We start from the raw sequence: 13,299 nt of genomic DNA, 5'->3' as shown, positions 1-13,299 counted from the left end.
TGGAAACCCATTGTTGCTGAAAACTGATAAACCGAAGTGGAAGAAGACACACCACCCCACTTGTGAAATCCATTGTTTTTGGGACTGATAACCACGGTGGAACGAGACTCATCACCCCCCACTCATGCAAGATAAAAAGGGACTGAAGAGAAGGAAAGGCTGTCAGCTTTTGGCGGAGCCAGGCTCCCAGCTGAACCCAGCGCTGTTTTGCTTGCTATCGCTTGCTGTAATTAATAAAATTATTAATTGATCTTAAAAGGCTGAATCAAATTATTCGCCTCAACTTATAACAACCTTGAGGAAGGACATCACAAAGATCACAAAATCATTGAGTTGTTGATGTTGGAAAAGACATTTAAGGTTATGAAGTCCAACCAAAAACATAACACTGCCAAATCCACCACTAAACTAAGCTACCACGCTCTTAAAGGACATGACAATGAACTCCATGAGACTGTTTGCATTGTGTACCTTCAGCCTCCTTTGACTGACAGTGGTAAGGGCACAAGAAGCAGTTTACCCATCAGTATTGTGCCACACAATTTTCTGCTGCTGTTTTCCACCCTCTATGTCAGCATTGTTATTTGTTCAGTGAACCAGATGAGGGACTCAGTTGGGCTGAGAAATTGCCACAGTAGAGACAGACGTGACATGACACACAAAGTTTGTGCAGCAACAGCCAATTTTTATTGAGTTCAATTCCATTTAAATAGTTACCGAAAGTCTGCATGGTTAGTCCTGATTGGCTGAATAGTTGCCACCCATCTAACTGGCCAATAGCTGCCCGTGTCCCCAGTGGCCTAGATTGGTCGAGTTATATAACTACTAGTTATGTAATTAGTTATATGTTAGTTATATAATAATAATTAGGACTATTTAAACCATGAGGCCTCCAGGCCAACTGTTAGCCATCACAGAAAATAGTTGAGTGTTGAATCTAAGGGACAAATGTTGCCTCAGACTGTTAGACAGATGGACTGTGCAATGTCTTTGGCCATGATTATCACTCTCACTGGCGTCCCCTTGCACAGCTCAAGTGAAGCAGAGGAAACAAACCAGTCCTTTGTTATTTATTTTACTGTTCTTTTCTATTTGCTTACAATGGCATGGACCTGTTTTGCAATAAAGGATTAGATTTGAGATATAGAATATAACCTAATTCTCTGGGAATGTTGATTGTGACCAAGTATTATATTTGTAGCTAGCCATGCAGTGAAACCGTTTATTTTGCCTGGCAATAATCAGGTTACTGTGTCTGATTGTAGCCTGTTTTGCAGTAATTTAATTGAGCCCAAACTAGAAGTTTATCTCTAAGGATGGCAGAGTATGGTATACAGGAAAATACAACTACAGTATGTACTACTTATTCACATGTAAGCAGAGTTTTCAGCCCTGATGGCATAGGGCTGTAAGCCAGGCTTTTATTTGCAGTGCTGTGTGGAAGTGAAATAGTTTGAAGTTATTTTCAATGTCTACCTCTGTCACAATGACCCTATATGGATTGATTCTTGTTTAAAGTGCTTTGAAAATTAAAATGCTACTACTGCTGATGTCACAAATTTGTTATAACACACAATAAATTCTCACTATGTGAATGAGAGTTGTTAACACTTTCCAGTGTTACAGTTACCTGCAAAATATTTTAGTGCTCGACCATAAATGATGAATGGGTGACTACCACAACCTTGTAAAGCATTTAAAGGCGTGTCTATAGTTGCATGCAACAGGAGTTTGCCAAGTCATTAACAGGCAAGGGAGGAGCGACTGTTTGTAAAGACTCTGGAAGCTTTGGTATTTAGAATCCCCTTCCCAACCTGTGAAGTTTAGCTGGTGCCTCAGTGGACTGATGACCTTTGCAGGCATCTGGGAGTGGAGATGAATGTCATCTTTCTGCAGATGTAGACGCAACCAACACAGCTTATCAGTGATTACAGAGGGCCAATTGAAGGGCCAGGGAGTGATGCTGGGTGGGTGAGATCATCTTCTGAAATCTGTGTAGCATTCCTTGTGCAATGCTTAGATGCTGGCTTGCAGCTGTGTCCCTACACAAGAGACAGAGACATACACCCATGCCTACCCAAAACCCTTCACCATGTGCTGATTCTTCTCCATGATTCTTCTCCTCAAATCCAACCTGATTTATGCAAGGGAATCAATCTTGTGAGTGTGTGCTCCTGTTTAGCCAGTGCAGCTGATTTGCACATTGAGGCTTCAGTTGGTGCGAGGGGAGCCATTGAGAGACATCCAGCAACTAGAACTGCTCTGCAGATCTTAACTAATGGAGCAACCCTCGACAAGAAGCAGCATAAGAAGGAAAAGTAATTTTATTTTGTACAACCAGGTATCACTCAGGCACAAGCATGCTTCTTGTAGTTTTACTCATTCTTTCCTATTTGGAAGCTTGAAGGTGTGTCTGCACGTTGTCTGTACAGAAATATTTCTGGCCACAAAAAATTAGGGAAACTGGCTATTTAGTTCTCATGGTGTCTTCTGGGTTGTTCCTCCTAATGGCAGCCATGTGGTTGGCTTCTGAATGTGTCTTTAACACCTTTTAAAGTTGTCAGTGACTGAATCATTTGTCCCTCCTTTTGTCCCACCTCTGTGAGTCCTTAGATAAAACTGCTCATTTAACTCATTGTTCTTTTGTCTCTTTCTAGGTGTAGGCTGTTGTATTTAGGTTGTCCTTTGTTTTTCTCAATCTGGATGTTTCTATAAATAGGAACTGCAGATAGTTGTGCTGAGACTTTATGATCTCCTAATTTAGATGCCATTAACACGTGCTTTTCTTTCATCCCTTTTTCTTCCACTTCTTCCTGTTCTCCCACATCCACATGTTTCTACTTTTGCTCTATCCATACCAAGGCTGATATTTCTACTGAGCTCATCATAGAGTTATGTGCAGCTCTTCTGCTAAACTTGGGATCTAATGGGTCTGGGAAGGCAGAGGATTGAGAAATGTACTTGATGTTATTTGCTATTGGAAAAATTTCTTGCTGGTTACGGCAGCAACTCAGGCTTCAAAGGCAGCAATGAAATATCAACTTCTAAAATTAAAGGTAGTTCACGTGAATGTGTAGGATCACGATGAAAGAAGTTCAGTAAACCTGTGCTCTCACTCTGGTTGCACAGTTGTCTTCTCTCCTTCAAACTGTAGATTTGGGAAGGTGGTTGCTTACTTTCTCATCCCACTGCCCAAGGAGATGGCCCAGCAGGATAGACTTGCACCCAGACAAACGCAGAGATTCACTGTCATGCCAAATGACATGGTATTCCTGAAGAGGAAGGGGTTCCAGCTTCACAAAGGGATGGAAAAAGGAAATGGTGAAGAGTCATTTCTTCTAGATGAGACCCACATAGGGATCCACGACAGATGAATGTGGGCTTTCCCAAAAAAAAAATCAAAACAGTCTTTCATGATCTCACATGACTCTAAAGTGTAAAAATAAGAAAATGACCTGATCTTACAAGGAGGTTAGAGATATTACTTAATGTTTGTGAAGCACTAAGTAATATAGCAATAAATTACATGGGTGATCCTGTGAGAATGTTACTAATTGTGTATTCAGGCCAGAGTTTGAATAGGATATAGAAAATGAGGTATGAGGCCATGCAGTTAGCAATGAGGATAAAACAGGCTCATTAATAGTATGCCATCCATGTGCACAGAAAGGCTAAAGGTGCTATGGTAAAAGGTACATGTTATGCTATAATTAAAGATTTTACAGTGAATGTAAGAGTTACAAATTTAATTTGTATGGGAGACATTAAATCAGGCATTTCCTGTCCTCAGGAACACAACTTTGCAACACTTACACTTTTTGAATAGAGGCTTTTTACAGAATTCAGTAAAAATCATTTAAATATTGTGTTTCCCCTGCTTGTTTTGCCACTGTTGGCACCGAGCTCCTTCTCCCATGCTGCCTTCACCATCTGGAACAGACTAAATGGCTTTCTGAGTTGCCTTAAATCCCATCACCAAATCCTATCTTCTGGGCCTATAATTCCTGTCCTTCTTTCTCATAAGACAGCTCAGTCCCATTTCTTGGCCAAGCTTAGCTCCATTAAACTTAGAACTCTGTCAGGTCTTGCCTTTATTTTCTTTGTGTTTTTATACCACAGATACATGAAACTATAAGATGACAATACATCTGCCTACATTTATTTATGTAAAATTAGACCATCAGTGATTTAGTATGCTGAAATTTTCCATGTCAGATTAATCAGTTCAGAGAAGTATTTAGTTCAGTCTAAATTTGGTTTTAATGAAAAAGCAGCAAACCGACTATGTATGGACACTCAGACTGACTGTTCTCTTTCTAAACAAAGCTGAATTCCAGTACCCCCTTGAAGATAAAGGTAAATGAAAAGCAGAGAATCAGAATTGGATATCATCCAATATGTTTCAGTTTGGTATCATAGTTATATTATAAATACAGTCAATGGGAAATAAATATTCAACAATAAAATGGATATTAATCAAGTTCAGTACTGATACCTAACTTTCCACCATGCTCAGCTTATACCATTTCTTTGTTTAGGTGGAGCTTGAGTGACTCTAATCATACGTACCTTTGTTATTGAATGTTGTAAAATTTTCTCACTTTGCTTTTAGAGATACGGTCAAAAACAACATGTAGCATGTGCCCAGTGAGGAGTGGTTGTATCTTTGTGATGGAGGTGTGTGTTGATATTACAATTAAATCATGAACAAGTTCATCCAAGGAGACTGATTTCGCCATAGAGTTCCCCTCCCTGCAAAGATTTCAACAGCGCCTGGCTGCAGTTTCTCCGCACTGCTCCACCCTCCATTCCTTCTCCCTTAGCAGGTGCTCACCGTCGCAGATCACCTGTTTGGGGAATCACTGTGGGGTAGGTCTCTGAGCATGCCAGCCCCATTCCATCCAGGGAGCAACCACTGTATTGTACCCTTTAATTTCTGTACTGTTATCACCTCTGTTAGGTTGTGAATATGACTCCTCCGTTTCCTCCAGTTGTACCCCCAGTCCTCTGTCCATGGGGTCCCCAGTCATCTTTCCACACCTGTGGCATGATGATCTCTCTGACCAGCACATAAATAATGGCTTTCTGATACAGGGCAGAAATAACAAGTGGTGCGGGGCATGTTTTGACATGGGCATCCACAGAAAGGGGAGATGGCACTTGGTGTCCTTTGATATTTTGTTTCTGATGGGTTTTTACTCTAATTGTTCTAATGTTCTGCTCCTTTACATCATTTATCCACCTATAACTTTATAAGATATACTAGGTTATTTTGTTTTCCACTAAATTTAAAATAACAGGCATGTTGGTTCTTCTCATCACTCTGAATTTGTCAAATTGCCACCAATGTGATCTTTCTCCATGCTTTGGATAAGGCTGGTACAGTGATGCTATTATCTCCACCCTTCTCAGCCTCCATCTCTTGGCAGACATGACAAATCGAATGGTCACATCCTGTGACTTTTTCCTCTGACCACAGAACCAGTGATTGTCCAGACACTAAAAACTCTCCTAAATGTGAAATTCTCAGCCTAAAAGAATACATTCATTCGTGTACCATGTGACTTCAAAATTCATTGGTATAGTATTCGCTGTGTTCTGCGTTCTTTTAAAAACACAGAAATAACATTAAGACAGCATACAGATGAAATTGAAAGAAAAGAAACCAATCCTTCCCTGCTGACAAGCTGATTTTCAGTGCTTTAAGAATTACAGAGTGAAGTAAAATGATTTTATTGCCTTCTTTCATCATTATGCCACAGTACTAATTATGCTTCTGGCGTTCTAAAATTTGTAATGTGATTTCCTGCCACTGAGTTCCTATTTCTTTATTAAAATAATTCTTTAAACACATGCTTTATGCTGCTAGTGGGGCCCTGGTAGCAGACTATCATCTTAGAATGATACCAGTGGGTAAATGTTCATCCACTGCAAAGATAGAAATGGTGGAACAATGGCTGTATAGAATAGAAACCGTAGAAAAATGATTAATATTTTTCAGAATGGTCAGCATTTGCTGCCACAGATTGAATATGAACTCACACATTTTAATATGGAAAACTGATGAAGTCTAAAGTATAAATAATAAAAGTTATGCAAACATATTTTTGCATGCATATGAGAGACTAGAATATGGAAGGCACTATACATTGCTTTGTTGCAATCACTGCTTCGCATAGACTTCAGTAAGAGTGACCTTTCTTTTCAGACACATTCCCAGCTGACTTCAGAAAGATCTAAGGAATTTCAGTCAAGAAATGAGCAAATCTCTGATAAAGATGGACCCACCACCACAGCTCTGTTAGGCTTGACATGGAACAAAGGGTCCTTGCTGTCTGGTCAGGGAAATGTTAGCAAACTGCTTGCCAACATGGGCAAGCTTCATAATGACAACCAGCTTCCAGGTGCCTGTTAGGAAGAGATGAAATGTGACTCTGTTCTTGTTAAGAATTTAGTCAAGTTATTGCCATTGAAGGACTAACCACCAAGGAGAAACTGTCCCTCATGGGAATAATGCTTGTGCTACTAAAGGGAGTGCCTTATGGCAATTTAGTCCAATGGCCAACTGCAATAAGACCTCAAAAACATATTAATGTAGTCCTTAAAGCAATGTTGTGCCTTTTCCCATAGCTTTTAGAGGCCTTTTGGTAGCTGGGAATTTCTGCACAGGTGGCACCTCTAGGACAGGAGCTGCCAAAGGTGATGGCAAAGGGTTTGGCACTGCTGGCTAGAAAGGATGTGGGGATGTGCTGGGAAGAAGTCCTTGGCCAGGCAAGAGTGATGAACTACTGCAACTCCTTTGCTCTATTTGAACAAAGAGGGGGAAAGCTAGGGACCAGAGCTGGAGGTTAACAAATGCTGAGGAAATTTAGGAAACAGGAAATTCCAGCATTAAGACTAAGGCTCTGCCATTAAGGAACACATTTGTGCCTGAATGAGGTCTCCAAACACAGGATGCCTGTCATCAGTGCACTCACCTGACAAAATTTAGTGTTGTGGGTTCCAATTGAGCAATTGCCACAGGCTTGTTTGAAGATGCTGTCAGACATCACTTTGGAGTCTCTGTTTCCACGTCCATGTTTTTCTCTCCATTCACAGATTACAGATGCAACCCCCATTAAAGCCATCGGAAATCACACCCAAATATTTGGGAACAGAAACTTAACCTCATCACTTGAAACCAATGTAGCCTTTTCCTATGATCTTTCAGCTATAATCAGGAAATTGTTTATATTTTTAATAGGTTGATGGTAGACAGTTTTATTTTTAAGGAAAAAAACCTTTTTTTCCCCTCTCAGTAATTACAAAATTTCTGGTATTGACTGAAACAGTACATAAGTGAGGCAGATCATTGCATGATCTTGTTTCAAGTGCTTTGTCTTTCCTGTCTTATCACTCTACTTAAGTTTTCAACCTTTTCTGTGTGAAGACCATTAAATTAGATAAATCATTGTAATGATTTTGGCATACAAGCAAGTGCTTAAGGCAAATTTGGATAATCAGAATAATTTCCCATTTTTCCTACATTTAAAGATATTTTGTATCTTATTGTCTGTCCTGTTACTAATTACCTTAAAAGAGGCTTTGTAATAGAAAAGGATTTTTGTCACTGAACCAGTCATTTTTCTGGCACACTGCACTGCTAGTAATGTGATTGCTTAAATAAAAATTGGTGCAGCTTTAACATCATAATATAGTCACTTATTTCTTTGTCTTTCATTCTAATAATGTAAGACATAATGAACTCTTGGTAGATATAGTAATATCCCATAAGTATTTCTACAGGATTTATGTTGTCATTTAATCTTATTTCAAAGGACAAAATATAATTCTTGCCATTTTACTCAGCTACTCATTTTGTGATTTTTTTTGTTCTCCCACAATCACTGAAAATAAATGATCAAATTAACCATTTTAACAAGCATTTGCTAGTTGTGCCTACATACCATTAATTTAAATGACTTGTGAAATCAATCAAATAATGGGGCCTAGTCTTCTGTCCCTGAATAATGACTTCAAGGAAGATCCACCTCCCTCTCTGGGAAAGAATGGATTGCTGGGAATGCTCACGGGAATAAAAGGATTTAAAGCATTGCACATAAAAGTCTGAGTAGAGGAGTCTTTGAAAATAAATGCAGGCTTCAACAAAAGATGAGAAAGAAAAGGGTAAGAGGGAGGGCTTGGTGTAGATATGGACAGTGCATACAAAAGAGGCTGCTGAGGAGAAGCATAATACCCCTAGAGAATGAGCTGTAGGTGCTGGGCTGCTGGCTGAGGAAAACACATTTTGATGAGGGGCACAGGATGTGCAGAGGCTGGCTGTGGCTGATGGGTTAATGAAGAGACCTCAAAAGGAAGCCAGTCTGGAAAATTAAGTTAATTATCTCAAAATGAAGCATTTGCATTTCCACTAGTATGCCATGAGCTGCTTTTCACAATCAAAAAAATATGAAGGTGAGAAAAAGAGTTGAGGTCCATTTACTATTTTAAAAATTACAATAATTCTTTTTCCTATATCCATATTTAGGATTAATTAAAAATAAAAGCCATCTGATTTCTCATCAATCCAGAGTGGTGAAAAGAATCACAACATTACCTCACAGTGACACAACTTTTGTCTGAATTTTTTGCACTTGTAGCAAAGTCTCACTGGAGGATTCTCTTAGAGCAGGACTGAAGTAGGCTGTAAAATTTCTAGTGAGTGTTTACATACACTTCTCCAGAAAGCAAGCAAACACAGAAATGATTAAGGAAGATGGTGAATAATCCTCCTATATTTGCATCCTTAGAGTTCAAAAGCTGTTTTAAAAATTTAAGCTATTTTCTCAGTTTTTGTTGTTTCAGTAAATTGTTGGTGGGTTAAGCATGTAATTAAAAAGGAATGCACACATGGTTAACATTTTTAATTGTGTCAGAGCTGACAACTTAATGCAGAAATGCTAGATGATCATCGCTGCCTGACCAAATTCCAGTAATGTATATTCAGCACCCACAATTATTGAAGTAACAGTTGAGTCATAAGACTTAATCATGGATATTTGGCATTACTCTCCTCTGAGACTACCTATTGGACCAGGCCAGTCATGGGTCTAACCAAGTATTGTAGTGACAGTGTTTTTCTAGGAGTGTTTGCAATGCTTTGTGAAGGTCATGTTGGAGCAATTCAATTATGTTGGTCTGGAAGAGCACAAAAATGCCACTGTCCTTTCATAATACTTTGTTGAGATTCAAATGCTGAAGTGTTTTCTGAATATAGAATACAAATTTTTAAATAAATGTAACAATTGGGACTGTGCTGACTGTGACAGATAGGATAACCCGAGGTGGGTGCAGGACATGGATGCTGAAGAACATCATCAAGGCCCTCTTCTGTAGGTTGATGCCATACTTTGACCATCCTCAGATGACATTTCAGAACCCAGAGCCATGTCCAAATGCCTGTCATCCTTTAGTCTTGCAGCCTCTGACCATAACTCCTTGGTCACCAAGTCCTTTGAGGTGAGCAGGTACAACACAGGTCAAGAGAGTATGGGGATTTTGTCCTCAGTAGTGCTATGGGTGACATCTGAGCTCTTCAAGGCTTTGATCTCCAAGACTTCTGAGAGAGAAGCCTTGATAAGATTCTTATCTTATTCTTGTATTTCCAGCCTACAGCAGCTACAACTACTTACATAAGGCTTTGCTCCACCTCTGAGTGCCACTGGGTTATCGTGCCCCTTGAAAAATTCCTCTTTCTATCAATGGGACACATTTGTTGGAAATGTCATTTCTTTGAGGCTGCAGTCTGCAATTACCTGAGTGTTTTGGCACTCAGAGGGTGTTTCCAGTGTGGTAGCAGATATTGAAATGTGGGGAAAAGAAAGATAATACAAAAAAGATGGGCTCAGCAGCAAAAGGCAGGGAAAATGAGAAAGGTTGTAGTTCTGAAATTTAGATAACTAAGTGTGGCAAGCACATTTCTCTCCCTCTCAGGATTTTCATAGAGGTGCACAGAGAGAAATGAAAGAGAAAACAATTTATATTTCTGCTCCTTTTTTTTCCTATGTGGAATGTGTTTGGAGAATTGTTTACCTGGGGTGAGTGCTTGTTTGGATTCTGGTGAGGATTGTTTGAGCCTGGTGGCCAATCCAACCCACCTAGGGCTGGACTCAAGAGAGGGTCACAAGTTGTGTGAGAGAGTCAGAAAGTAGTATGTAGTTTCAGTATCCTCCTTTTATATAGTATATTGATGTATTTTAGCATAGTTATAATAAAGAAATCATTCAGCCTTCTGAATTGAGTCAGACATCGTCATTTCTTCCCATTGGGTTCACCTGCATTTACAATAACTAAGGATAAAACAGAAGGGAGAGACACTGCTAAGTTGATTGAGGAAGGGCAGTTGGCAGCAAAGAGGAAGATATATACAGTACCCAACTGTGCAGCTTCCTTCAGGTTTTGCTGCCACTCTTCAGGGTCTGACAGCTTTGGGGGATGCCTTAACTACATCCTGGAGCTTCTTGTCATGGGAAATCCACATGAGGATTTAGGACCAATTACTCCATTGAGTTGGAATGCTGAAGAGTTCTGGTTTCATGCAACCTGTTCATCTGCTTTGTGCACACCAACATCATTTTGAGAAACCAGTAAATATGTGGTTTTATGGGTACAGTCTGACTATTTGCTTCAAAACTACCCTATGGATATGAAGTAAATTACTAAAGTTAATAGAATGTGCCTTAGAAGTGCATGAATATGTCTCTTCATGACTAAGAATTTTATTATTTTTTCTTAAGATTTTTATTGAAAGACATATGATTACTGCTTATTGTTTCCGACTTTCTGCAAAATGGAGAAAACTAAAAAGGACAGCTTTGCAATAATACAAAGAACTGCATTGATACTTTGCTTTTCTGCCTTGTTGTAAATATTTCAATCCCAAATAAGTTTTGTAGTAGCTGAAAAATGCACTAATTTTGTAAGTATAAATCTTTGAGCAATGTTATATGCTTCTCTTTTTTAAAGACCAAATGAATTGAAAGATCTGCAGTCCTCAGGAAGTAAGGAAATAGTAGCCACCTGTGAAACTTGATTTCTGTATTTGCACCCTAATGGTGAATTATTTGCATGTCCTTTGTCTAAAGATTAACTTTTGTTGATTTCCTAAACCTTAAAGAATCGACTGAGCCCTCAACCTTGCAGTGTCTGAAGCTCTGCAGAACTGACATTGATAGGCCATACTGCCTTGAAAATAAGCCCTTTTTTAGCTTTAATGTGAGCAATTTTCTTTCATGTACTAGTATTGCTAAGTTTAGCTTGTGGTTGGATATCTCAAACCATGGCCAGATGAGCAGATACAGCTGGAAACAGACTTCCTGCCCTTGCTCTGTATCTGCATCCTGTGCACCAGCTGTGATCTGGAAGCTGGGAGCCAGCTGAGATGAGGGTCAGGGGTTTTCAGCAGCAGTGGAGATCCACTTTTCTGCCTCTCTAGCTCCCAGACTAGCCTGAATCTGAGCATCCCTTAGCACACACAGTTCATTTCGTTTCTCTTGGGGCCCTGTCCAAACTGCGCCCTTTGTTAATGAAATTTCATCTTTGTGAAGGATTCAGACATCTTCTGGAGTAGATCTCCTTTCACTTACCATGCATCCTACTACTACTTATGTAGTAAAACTAGCAGGGCAGATTTGGATTAGTTTGATATGTGATGCAGCTTTCAGGAAACCCCAGAATGTAGCAATGTCAGCTCTGTTGGTAATAATTATGAAGGCAGTCTTAAATGCAGGGTTTGGCTTCTCTGTTGATGATTGCACCTGTATTTTACCTCATTTGTGAAAAGTAGGGATCTGAAAGATGAATTAACACCTTTTTCTCCTTAGTGGAGAACCATTCTCTGTATTTGATTCTTTCCCAAGCCTATCTTATCAAAAAGGTCATAAAAATGGCACCAGCCAAGTGAGTTCACTGTTAACGAATATTCTTTGATGCAGTATTTCACTATGTTTTTAAGGGTGAATCTATAGCTGATCACACTTTTTTTTTTCCTTGTGAAGATAGGCTATAAAATCATATCTGGCAAAAGCGATTTTCCTGTAACTTCTTCATTTTGTGGAAGATGGTTCTCTGCACCTTTTTATGAGAACCTGGAGCTGAGCTAGACTTACCAATAAATGCAACTGAGATCTGAACTGCAGAGAAATAGCCTCACAATAAGAAGCCCATAGAAGCTGTTACAGCAAGATGAGGTATGATTTGCAGAAGCTCTGAACCTCAGTTATGTTTATCCCACAAGCTGTCGCCAGTGTGGCCACACTGTGAAAACGTGCAATCCCTAAGATGCACTGGTAGAGAACTTCTCTCTAATTTCACTGCAACATCAAAACTTAAAACTATATGTGTATGGATATTCCTGTGTCTCTGTCACTCCACTGCTTTACTGAACTAAAGTTGTGGCCCTTCAGCTTCTCTCAGCAGTTCTCTAAGCAGAAACATGGGATCAAAGAACAATTCTACCTAAGAAAGGGCTAGAGATGGTGGATTATTGAACTGCAGTGTGTGAGGTGGAGAGTGGCAGAAAGAAGCTCCTTTTTGGTACAGTTTGTCACTTCTCTTCCTCTGTTAATGCCTTTCTCCATTCATGCTTCACTGATTCTCTCTCCCACTAGGCTCAAATTCTGCCTCTCAGCCAAGGAGTATGGGGAATAAATCCTGAGTGCACACAAGGGACACTTAAGATCAGGAATCTCAGTCTGCAGGATGAACTGAGAAGATGGATAGCCTGGCTGAAGTCTGCCAAGGCTCAGAGGAGCACAGCAGCATGCCAGATCCTCCCTGTATTTCAGCATATCAGCCTGCAAAGTGTCCAGCAAGGGTAAGTGTCCAACTGCAGCACTGCTTTTGTGGTACACTATCACTATTATATTATTATAGTGGCTTTACTATAGATCTCATCTCAAAACCAGACCAGTTTCCCAAGCTAATGCAAAACAAGGCCTTGAAGACAAATAATGATGTATTTATATAGTGCATTTCTTTTTACCAGCAAACATGAAAAAAAGCACATTGATCCCAGATTACAGTGTTAGAGATGCATGAAGAACATCTGTCATTATGACAGAATCATAAGTCATCATGCTGAAGCCCTGACATGCCTTTTTTCATTGGCAAAGTAATTTTTTTAAATGGGATATAATTAAGTTGCTTAGAGCCACATATTATCTATTTTAAACCTATTATTTTTCTCATGTGAAAACTGTCAGTGAAACACACTGGTTTGGTTTTGGTTTTAAATGAAGCTAATAAAAAACCTGACCACTG

The 13,299-nt window shown here is 39.5% G+C and overlaps 1 protein-coding gene across 3 annotated transcripts in view; it reads left to right on the top strand.

The window, feature by feature from the left end:
* The window catches only part of TRIM24 (tripartite motif containing 24), a 168,039-nt gene that overhangs the window by 71,253 nt on the left and 83,487 nt on the right, over positions 1-13,299 (top strand). For 2 of the 3 annotated variants that reach the window (XM_085568664.1, XM_085568661.1), the window contains one exon: positions 12,648-12,853. The gene's annotated coding sequence lies outside the window, so the exon portion shown is untranslated. Of the gene's footprint in view, positions 1-12,080; positions 12,228-12,647; positions 12,854-13,299 lie in introns of those variants that run through there. The other variant, XM_085568663.1, reaches the window with a different exon arrangement.

This window comes from Lonchura striata, chromosome 1A, assembly GCF_050655825.1.
Source record: "Lonchura striata isolate lonStrDom1 chromosome 1A, ASM5065582v1, whole genome shotgun sequence".
NCBI lineage: Eukaryota > Metazoa > Chordata > Aves > Passeriformes > Estrildidae > Lonchura > Lonchura striata.
Note: the sequence above shows the minus strand (reverse complement) of the source record. Positions and strands in the feature narration are given on the sequence as shown.